General features: G+C 43.8%; 1 non-coding gene across 1 annotated transcript; it reads right to left on the reverse strand.

Moving 5' to 3' along the window:
• Nucleotides 1–9,693: 9,693 nt before the first annotated feature.
• Nucleotides 9,694–9,812, reverse strand: LOC145393558 (5S ribosomal RNA). The gene has a single exon (XR_013896201.1). It is a non-coding gene; the product is annotated as a 5S ribosomal RNA (ribosomal RNA).
• Nucleotides 9,813–11,223: the final 1,411 nt, after the last annotated feature.

Below are 11,223 nucleotides of genomic sequence, written 5' to 3' on the forward strand. Positions count from 1 at the left end.
AAAGTATTTTCAGTTGTTTGAGAGGGTAGCTACAGGTTTTAATTGGCCAAAAAAGTATTGGCCAGTACTCCTTCAAACTGTTCTCACCGGTAAAGCTCAAGTAACTTATGCATCTTTGCCTCAGGATCAATCTGATAATTATGATGTAGTTAAGAGCTTGATTCTTAAGGCCTATGAGCTTGTTCCTGAAGCCTATAGAGTAAAATTTGGGACAACTTATAAGCAAGATAAGCAATCCCATGTTGAGTATGCAAAAATCAAAGATGATCTGATAGAGCAGTGGTTAAATTCTAAGAATGTGGATTCTGATTTTGACAAATTTAAGCAGATGATTTTGCTGGAGGACTTCAAAAGGTGTATTTATAAAGAATAGATAATTTGTCTGATGCTGCAGTTTTAGCTGATGAATATGTTCTCACTCACAAGAGATATTCTAAAGAAAAAGGGAAAGCTGAGAGTAAGTACGTTGCCTCTACTCAGAGTACAGGTAACGGGAAAGAGAATAAAGATGATGTTTCTCAGGAAGTAATACCAGCTTCACCTCTAGATTTCAGAAAAGTAAATGTACTTATTGTAGTAAGCTTGGTCATACTACGGAGAAATGTTTCAGGAGACAGCGTGATGTGAATAAAAAGGAGTCTCTAAATATTCAGTCAATTGGTCTAGTGTTCACCCTTGAGAGTACCCAGAATTCTTTAACTGAGTTAACTGAACCTGCTTTGAGGGGTAAATTAAATTCTCATGATGGAGCTCCTCTTTTGAGCAGTAACGTGGGTGACACTCTCAAGAGTTCATGTGCTAATTTCCTGTCTGATGGTTTTGTCAGTCCTCTGGACAGTAATAACAGGAAATCAGTTAAAATATATCGTGATACAGGTGCTTGCCAATCCCTTATGCTGACCAGTGTTCTAGGCTCTAATGTTAATTCCTCTGATGAAACTGTAATCTTACAAGGTGTAGGGAATAGTTACTTCTCTGTCCCTCTGTGCAGAGAGAATTTAGAGTCTGGTTTTGTTAATGGTTCCGTTATGGTGGGGTTGGTTGAGACACTCCCAGTGTCAGGTGTAACTTTCTTACTTGGAAATGATATTGGTGGAAGTCAAGTGTGTCCAGCTCCTCAGTTGTCTAGTGAGCCAGTGACTGCGACCCAGGATTGTGATGTCCCTGATGTGTTCCCTGCATGTGCTGTCACTAGGGCTAAGTCTAAAGTTACTGGTGACTTAGAGGATAATGATGATGATGATGTTATCCTAGCTGACACTTTTCTTGCTAATTTGGACCACTCACCAGATGAGGCAGTACCGCGTAGTGTTGATAATTTGTCTCGTCAAGAGTTGGTTGAGTTGCAGGTTGCTGACCCTGAGTTGAAAGGTCTAGCTAACTCTGCTTGCAGTGAGGAAGAGTCAGCTGGTGCTTCTGCTTGTTATTATATAAAGTCAGGAGTACTTATGAGGAAGTGGAGACCCCCAACAGCATCAGCCGACTGTGAATGGGAGGTTGCACATCAAGTTGTCATTCCTCGTGTTTGTAGGCAGGATATCATTAGAGTGGCTCATGATTCCAGTTTGGCAGGACACCTTGGAGTGAGGAAGACTGTGGCACGCATTTTGAAACACTTCTACTGGCCAGGTATCTTCAGAGATGTTTCCTGGTATTGTAAGTCTTGTCACACCTGTTAAGTTGTGGGGAAGTGTAATCAGACCGAAAAGGTTGCACCTCTAGTTCCCAGTCCTCCTTTTGAGGCGCCATTCACCCGTGTGTTGGTGGATATTGTGGGCCCTCTTCCTAAGACTTCTTCAGGATTTTCTTATGTGTTGACCCTGATTGATATGGCTACTCGTTATCCTGAAGCCATTCCACTTAGAAATATCTCAGCAAAGAACGTGGTTAAGGAAATGCTAGGGTTCTTCACCAAGTTTGGTCTGCCCAAGGAGGTACAGTCAGACCGGGGAAGTAATTTCATGTCAAATGTTTTCAAGCAGTCTCTGAAAGAGTTGGGCATCACCCAGATCACGTCTTCAGCTTACCATCCCCAGACCCAAGGAGCGTTGGAGAGATATCAACAAACACTTAAATCGATGCTCAAGAAATACTGTTTGGAACATCAGAAAGACTGGGATAAAGGTCTTCCATTCGTTGTGTTTGCCGCAAGAGAATCTCCAAATGAATCACTGGGCTTCTCACCCTTTGAACTACTGTTTGGCCATGAAGTAAGAGGACCCCTTAAGTTACTCAAGGAATGCTGGCTGTCGGAGGAAGATGACGTCAACCTGCTGGAGTATGTGATGAAGTTCAAAGAACGGCTGTCCACTGCTTTACAGCTGGCGAGAGAGAATTTAGGAGCTGCTCAGGAGAAGATGAAGACTTCGTATGATAAGAAGTCCAGGTTACGCCACTTTCAGCCAGGAGATCAGGTTTTGATTTTGCTGCCGGTGCATGGGCAACCTCTTCAAGCCAAGTTTAGTGGTCCTTATTTCGTGGAGAAGAAACTCAGTGATGTCAACTATGTCACCGCCACACCAGATCGTAGAAAGAACAAGCAACTTTGTCACATCAACATGCTAAAGTTATATCACAGGCGGGACGAAAATAATCCAGTCTGCACTGTAGCTGTTCCACCCGAGTCTGCAAGTGAAGTTCTCCCATGCAGCATGAGCCTGAGTGATAGTTTGGGGAAGAATCCTGATATCATGAATGATCTCCAGACTAAGCTTTCTCATCTACCTCCCGAGGAAAGGCAGGAGTTTTCGGCATTACTGCAGGAGTACCCGCAAGTGTTCTGTGCCACTCCAGGAAGAACCACTGTGTTGGTGCATGATGTCGATGTTGGAGACGCAAAGCCAATTAAACTGCCTCCTTACCGTGTGAACCCAGTGAAAGTTCCTCTCATCCAGAAGGAGCTTGGCTACCTGTTGGACCACAAGATGATTGAGCCCTGTCAGAGCGAGTGGAGTTCTCCTGTCACTCTAGTCCCTAAGCCAGGTGGGTCACAGCGGCTTTGCATCGACTACAGACGTGTTAATCAGATAACCAAAACAGACACTTACCCTCTCCCTCGTGTGGAAGATTGCATAGACAAGACCGGAAAGGCTAGGTACATAAGTAAGTTTGATTTGTTAAAGGGATACTGGCAAGTACCTATGACTGAACGTGCTAGGGAGATCTCATGTTTTGTAACACTAGGAAAGACTTTTGCATGCTCTGTAATGCCACATGGTATGAAGAATGCACCAGCCACATTTCAGAAGCTCATGAATGTTGTAACAGAGGGTTTGGCAGGGTGTGTTGTTTATATTGATGATGTATTAATCTTCAGTGACAAATGGAAAGATCACCTATGCCATGTCAGTAAATTTCTTGAGCGTTTGGTTCAGGCTAATTTTGTAGCTAATTTATCAAAGTGTGAGTTTGGTCAAGCTAAAGTTCAGTACCTTGGGTACGTAATTGGTGATGGACATGTTGCACCACCAGGAGCTAAGGTTTAGGTTATAAGTGATCTTCCCAGACCTAAAAGTAAGAAAGAGCTACAAAGATTTTTGGGAATGGTACGTTATTACCGGGGATTTGTTCTTAACTTTTCAATTCTTGTATCACCACTTACAGACCTACTGAAAAAGGGAGTTAAATTTGTCTGGACCGATAACTGTGAATCCTCTTTCAACAGACTTAAAGCTATCCTATTAAGTCAGACAGTGCTCGCTACTCCAAATTTTGCCAAGCCTTTTAAGATGGCTGTTGACGCAAGTGAAACAGGAGCTGGGGCTGTTTTGCTGCAAGAGGATGATCAGGGTATTGAACATCCTGTATCTTATTACAGTAAGAAGTTCACTCCACCTCAAAAGAACTACTCAACTATTGAGAAAGAGCTTTTGGCCTTGATTTTGGGTTTACAGCATTTTTCATTTTATTTATGTTCTAGTTTTGACCCCATAGTCATTTATACCGATCATAACCCACTGAAATTCCTTAGTAAGTTTAAAGATAAAAATCAGAGATTGACAAGATGGAGTCTACTTCTTCAGGAGTATTCATTAGAGATACAACATGTCAAGGGGAAAGAAAATGTTATTGCAGATTGCTTATCTAGACTTTAGACAGATTGTTTTAGAGTAATAAGAAATTTCCTTTGTAAATTTCTTTTTTCTTTGTGGGGAGGTGTTACATAGCCTATGATTTCATCATCCTTTGTGTAATTCTAACGTACAGTATGCTGCATGTTTGATCACGAGCGTGTTCTACCTCACTCCCCCCTTCTACCCTTATAGTAGAGTAAGTCGTTCTTTCTGTTGTTCAGAGCAGGATTGTCAACTCTTTGTCCCCATGGCTTCATTTGCGCGTCCTTCTTACAAGTTGTATCAAGCTCTACCGGCCCCTATATAATGAGCTCAGTCTCTACATTAATTGCCACTTAGATCTACTCCTCATTTTGTTCACATCTCTGTCCTCCCCTGTACAGTTGTTATTATTGTGAGTGCTCAGGAAGTCTCCAACCATCTAGCAGCTGTGTAATTTGAGTATGAGTGTTATTACATTTTGTTCTTGTACTGTATAGCATAAGGTGTTAATTCTTAGGCCTAGTGAGGTTTTTGTGATTAATGTAAAGTTTGGATGTCAGTCATTATTAATAATATTTTGTATCTGTAATAATATATCTTGCATTCACTGAGTATTATCTGGTATTATCATTTTATCAGGGCTGACTTAGATAAATTTACTCTTGCTAATTTCGTGTTAATAGAGGCTATTGCAGTTAACCATATATTTAACCTGTTTTTTGCCATTACATTATCCTTATGAGTCCTGAATGATTTGTTGTTAGTTTGAGCATTAAACTTTAACTTGTAATTTTACCTAACTCTTTGTTTCGAACCTGGAACTTTGTGGGGACAGTTTTCTCTGTTCCGTAACAATATATATATATATATATATATATATATATATATATATATATATATATATATATATATATATATATATATATATATACACACACACACACACACACACATATATATATATATATATATATATATATATATATATATATATATATATATATAAATATATATATATATATATATATATATATGTGAGGGAGTATATCGTATATCATGTGTGGGGGGAACCTTCAGATATTGTGAGGGAGTATGTGTGTCGTGAAACTTAGGGGAAGGAGGGCTAAAAAATACAAAAAATTATAAATAATTACACACACACACACACACACACACACACATATATATATATATATATATATATATATATATATATATATATATATATATATATATATATATATATATATATATATGTGGCACACACCCACGGACGCCAGGGAACAGTTATGAGACCGTGAAAAAACACTGAAAAGTTATCCTTTATGTGAACTGTTCGTAAAAGGTGCAGCGATTTCCTGTACAGAAAGATATAACATGACGTGTGTAGTGCTACTCTCAGTGGAAGGTGTTGCGTGACAGTGAATAATATCTCTTCCTTTTCAGCAGAGAACCTAAAAAGCTCAGACTTGCCTTTCTGTGTCAGTGATTGCCAGGATGGAGAAGAAAGGTCTGGCCTCTGACCAGTGGGAAAAGGTTCTATTTGAGGAGGAGACCGAGAGCAAAGTAGAGGACGAGCTGAGCGATGTCCCAAATGAGGAGGAATGGTACGAGGTCCAAAAGGATTCCCCTCGGGCGGCATTGCCCGTGCTACAAAAATGACGGGAGCAGACACCACTACCACCAGTGTCAGGACTATCGGCCCAATCATCGTTTTCACTTGGACGACAGACATCGCCTTTGCTTGGAGCTCTCGCTCCTACATCATGGTCTCTCCACCTCAAGCCTCTAGTTCCCCCTTGGCCAAGCCTATGTCACCGGAAGCTGGGCCAAGTTACACTACATTGGCACCTGCACGGCGCGCACTGTCTGCAGCGCAACTGGTGCTGGAGGCGACTGTGACGTCGTCCCCTGCCCGGTCGACAAGGGCGCTGTCTCCAACAGCGATAATCCCCCCCGACGTTTTCCAGCAGCAGGAGACAGTCTCGTCCTCCACATCGTCAGAACCCTCACCACCTTGATGAGACCGGCGTGGTCCATGGCCCGGCTATGGGGGGCGGCCAAGGGGTGTCCGAAGAGGAACAAGGGTGTTGGTACGCCAAACCACTGCAACCACTGCAGGAGGTGTTGCCGCAATGGATCAAGGACGGAGCAGTGGCCTTTTCACACCAGCTATTGGGCCCTTCACAGGATCCCCAGGAATGAAGGTGGATCCGCCAACAACTCCTCTCCAGTTCTTCCAGCTGTTCTTCACGAGAGAGTTGTTGCCGTATTTCACCCACGAGACCAACAGCTACGCATCATTCCTGGGGACTGCGTTGGATGCATGGTTCATCTGCAATGAAGAGGAGATGGCCAAGTTCCTGGGGCTTTACTTTTTCGTGGGGGTTATGAATCTCCCGAGCATCCGGCACTACTGGATGAGATCCTGCCTCCACAACTACCCCCTCTTTATGCAAGTGATGCAAGTGATGAGTGGAAGGGGTTTCAGGGCGATCCTAAGACACTTCCATGCATTCAATTCGCTTGCGATACCCCAGGACAATGAAGACCGGCTCATCAGGGTTCGCACGGTGATGCAGTACCTCCTTCAGCAGTTCCAGAACACCTACTTACCCGAGGAGCACCTCAGCCTGGACGAGGGCTCACTGCCGTGGAAAGGGCGCCTAAGCTTCTGCGTGTACAACCCGATGAAGCCCTCAAAGTATTCCATCAAGCTGTATATCAGGCTGAGGCTTCCTCTGGTTACGGGGCAGAAGAGGGCGCTGGAGACCACCGTGTGGAGCCTCATAGAACCGCTGAAGGATCAGGGATACAGAGTTTACATGGACAACTATTATAACTCTGTATCCCTGTGCGAATGCCTCTTCAGTGCAGGAACCTACGTGTGTGGGGCCCTACACCTGGCAAGAGGAGTACCAAAGCAGCTGCAGGACATCGCCAGGACCACAAACCTGCCAGTGGGGAGCATGACAGTGATGCACAAGGACAATGTGATGGTGTTGCTGTGGAGGGACAAGCGCATTGTCAACAAGGTCTCCACCTTCCACAGCACAGGCACCATCCAGAAGCAGGTTCGAAGGAAGACCAGGGCTCCTGACGGGAGGACAACCTATGTCCAGAAGACCATGGAAAAGCCCTTCATGGTGGATGACTATAATCGACACATGGGTGGGGTGGACCACTTTGACCAGATGGTCCAATACTACCCCATCCAGCGGCGGACCGTGAAATGGACAAAGAAGATTACCTTCTACTTCATTCACATGGCCATTATTAACGCGTTCGCCCCGTACAAGAAGTGTTCACGTGGGTCAGTCAGTCTGCTTGAATTCGTGGAGGAGATAGTGGACAAGCTCCTCTACTTTGATGAAGCAGAATGGCCTGCATCAGGGCACGTCCTCCACCATGCTCCTGACCTTCCAACCTGATGGCCAGCAGGACATCCAGCACCTGTGGCACCTGCTGCAGCGCCAGCACAGGTGCCATCACCACCGGCTCCTGCACCAACACCACCATCTCTAGGAGGAGGGCCAGGACAGGAGTCAGCACCACCATCGCCTGCAAGACCAGCACAGGTGCTGAGAGAACCTTCACTGGTTCCTGGTCCGTTGGGAGAACCTGCTGCTGTTGCCATGCCTGGGCCTGCAGCTGCACCTCCAGGACAACAGGACCGGGGAACGCCAGGAGGACAGCCAGCCAAGCGTCGTCGTTTCATCGATGACAGAGTGTGACTGGATAAGACACTGGGCCACCTACGGGAGAGGATCCCCAACCGGAGGAGGCTGCGGTGCACCCTGTGTTCCCTGGCGAAGATGAGGAGGGACACAAGTCACATGTGTCCTGTTTATGATGTGGCACTGTGCGTGGGCGATTGCTTCGAACGGTTCCATGCCGATCGAAGTATTCCCTAGTGCAGTGTACACACACACACACACACACACACACACACACACACACACACACTAACACAGACACTCACACACACACACACACACACACACACACACACACACACACACACACACACACACACACACACACACACACACACACACACACACACTACCACACTTACACACACACACACACTACCACACTTACACACACACACACACACACACACACACACACACACACACACACACACACACACACACACTACATACCTCCTCATCTTCCAATCCCACAAGGTCCTACAACTCATGCAACACCCCTGAAGGAAGTGAGTTCTCCAAATTTTGTTGATATGTATATTGACCTATTATCATTACCCCTATAATTTTCAGGCAAATAACCGTCTCCTCCTACATATTACACATACGACAGAAAGTAAAGCTTCATTAGCAGTAACTTGGAAAAAGTAGTGTTCATGTGTAGCAGGTTACAACCATAAAGAAACAACCTTGGAAGATTTTACAGTCTATACATAAAAAAAAAAAAAAAAAAAAAAAAAGTGGGAGCATAGTCTTTAGGCAAAGGGGGAGAAAACTATTTTTTTTTTTTCCTCGCTAGCGGTAAATTCGGAAGCACTCAGAGGAGTAATCTCACTTTGTCGGCCAATTACTCGAAAACTATTGGGCGTATCGACTTCCTGTAAGAACCATGATAAAGAGCAGTAAAATCTACGTATGTTCATTTGCAGAATATAAGCCTTTGGGAGCATTTTCTGTTGGAAAAGTTGGGGGAACAGTCTTGGTTTTTTTCCTCGCTAGCGGTAAACTCGGAAGCACTCGGAGGAGTAATCTCACTTTGTCGGCCAATTACACGAAAACTACTAGATGTATCGATTTCCTGTACGAACCATGATAAAGAACAGTATATTCTACGTATATACAAGACATAACAATGTAATATCTATGATAAGAAATCGTTGTTACGTAGGCGGGAATATTGCATATGGTATGCACACATGACGAAAATGACGTACGGACGTGAGTTCTCAGTTGTTTTGGGGGATTTACTCGAAAACTATGAGGCGTATTGACACCAAAAGGTGCTCATTAGAAAGCTGGTGAAATTCTGGATAATATTATGGAATAAAAACATAACATGTGAGAGAAAATTTCAGTGCTTGAGCTCCTTGATTTTTTTCAAAAAATGGCTTTCAATTTTTGGCTATTTTCTCGAAAACTACAAATCATATCACAACCAGATTTGTCTCTTTAGAAAGCTGATGAAATTCTCTATAAAAACTTCTAATAACATTTTCCTGTATGATGGAAAACATTCGAATGGTGATGTTGGGAAGTGAACGTGACGTAGCGAAATGTTTATTCACGGCCGCCTAATGTTTTATTCGAGTTTTCCTGTTTTTTTTTTTTTTTGTGGTGCTTATCAGCTAGAACAAACATCGACGAATAAGATGATTTAGGTTTCATGGCAGTATATTGATGTTTGGGTGGCGAAAATAAGGAGAGAATGCGTGTTATTTGCCGCGCGCGGGCAGCCGGGCCGGGCGGCTTTGCAGATAAAACCGTGCGCCGGAGAACTTACTGAAACTTATCGTGCGCGAGAGGATTCCATCCATCCATTGCCAGACGCCACGTCTCCCAAACGGGGTGGTCAAGGGCTTAGAGTTAATTGTTTTACAGGAAGGGGCACCAATCCTCCACCAACGCCACTTGATACGTAGGGATGCCAACAGCATCTGGTGTTCCCAGGCGGTCACCCATCCAAGTACTAACCAGACCCAATGTTGCTTAACTTCGCTGATCGGACGGGAAGCGGTGTACTCAGCGTGGCATGGCCGTTGTTATTGATCTAATTACTATTCTTCTCTGTGTGCACTTTAATTTAGTGAGATATCTCCCCACTAGCTAGTGTGCTCTTATTATTCTTATAATGGCCACCTGCTATTAATACTGTCATATACTATTCTTATTATCCACTTATATTGTCAATTTTCATTAATCATTTTGTTATTAATCTATAACATTTTTTAAACGCAAGGAAGATGGAATCAAGGGCCAGGAGCTCGCAAATTGTTCCCTCCATGAAAAAAAACAAAAACAAGATAACAGAGCCAAATTCAAGAACTGTTTATTTCAAGATGCCTGAACACAATACGTTTGAAAGACTGGAGATCATAGGCAGTAGGAAATACAGACAGAGGGAGACAATTCCACTGATGACCTGTTGCATACATGAAGGACTTGGAGTAACTTTTAACTCTTGCAATAGAATGTCGGACAGAAAAGCGATGAGAGTTTGTTGCTAGAAGGGTGCTACGCGCCAGCCATAATGGTGGAGGGATGCAACCAGACAGTTCAGGAGAGCAGTGACCATTGAAGTACCAATAGAAATGAGAGGAAATGGAACAGTGAGGCGAAGAGACAGAGGTTGAAGGAAGCCACGAAGAGGAGACTTAATGAGACGAAAAGCCTTTAACCCCACCTTGTTGAGAAAGGCTGTATGTTGGGGACCTCCCCATACGTGAGAGTTGTACTCTACACAGGGGAAAATAAAAAGCGTGTATAAAGTCAACATATACGCAGGGATAAAGAAGGCATGGAGTCGGCTTAGCACACCTAATCTCTTGGAAGCAGATTTCACAAGAGATAATATGGTCTATCCAAGACAAACCCCTTGAGATTGCTACTCCAAGTATATTTAAAGATGATGCAGGACTGAGCTGGATGTTGTTAAAAATTGGAGGGTAATCCTATGGAAGATTTTGTTAGGTTGATAGATGTAAGAACTGAGTTTTTGATGCATTAAAAACAACATGATTACTTTTATCTCAATCATAGACATGAACCTAGTCAGACATTAGGTGTGCCATAGCTTCACCCCTTGTTTGTAACTGCTGAGATGGATGCTGCGGGAAGCGAATGGAAACGAGAAGGGTGGAGTCGTCACCATATGGGTGAACAGGGTTAGAAGGTCGTTGATGAATAAAAGGAAGAGAGTTGGTGATAGGACAGAGCCCTGAGGAACACCACTACTGACAACTCTAGAAGACCAGTGGCCGTCTACAGTAGCAGCTATAGAACGACCAGAATGGAAGCTAGAGATAAAGGCACAGACAGAAGGATACAAACCGCAAGAGGGCAGCTTGGAAATTAAGTATTTATGGCAGACTCGATCGAAAGCCTTTGAGATGTCAAGAGCAGTGGCAAAGCTTTCGCCAAAGTCTCAAAAGGAGGATGCCAGTGGAGCGTCTCTG

The sequence above is a fragment of the Coenobita brevimanus genome, chromosome 24 (assembly GCF_032717465.1).
Source record: "Coenobita brevimanus isolate Jiangsu-jjx chromosome 24, ASM3271746v2, whole genome shotgun sequence".
Classification (NCBI taxonomy): Eukaryota; Metazoa; Arthropoda; class Malacostraca; order Decapoda; family Coenobitidae; genus Coenobita; species Coenobita brevimanus.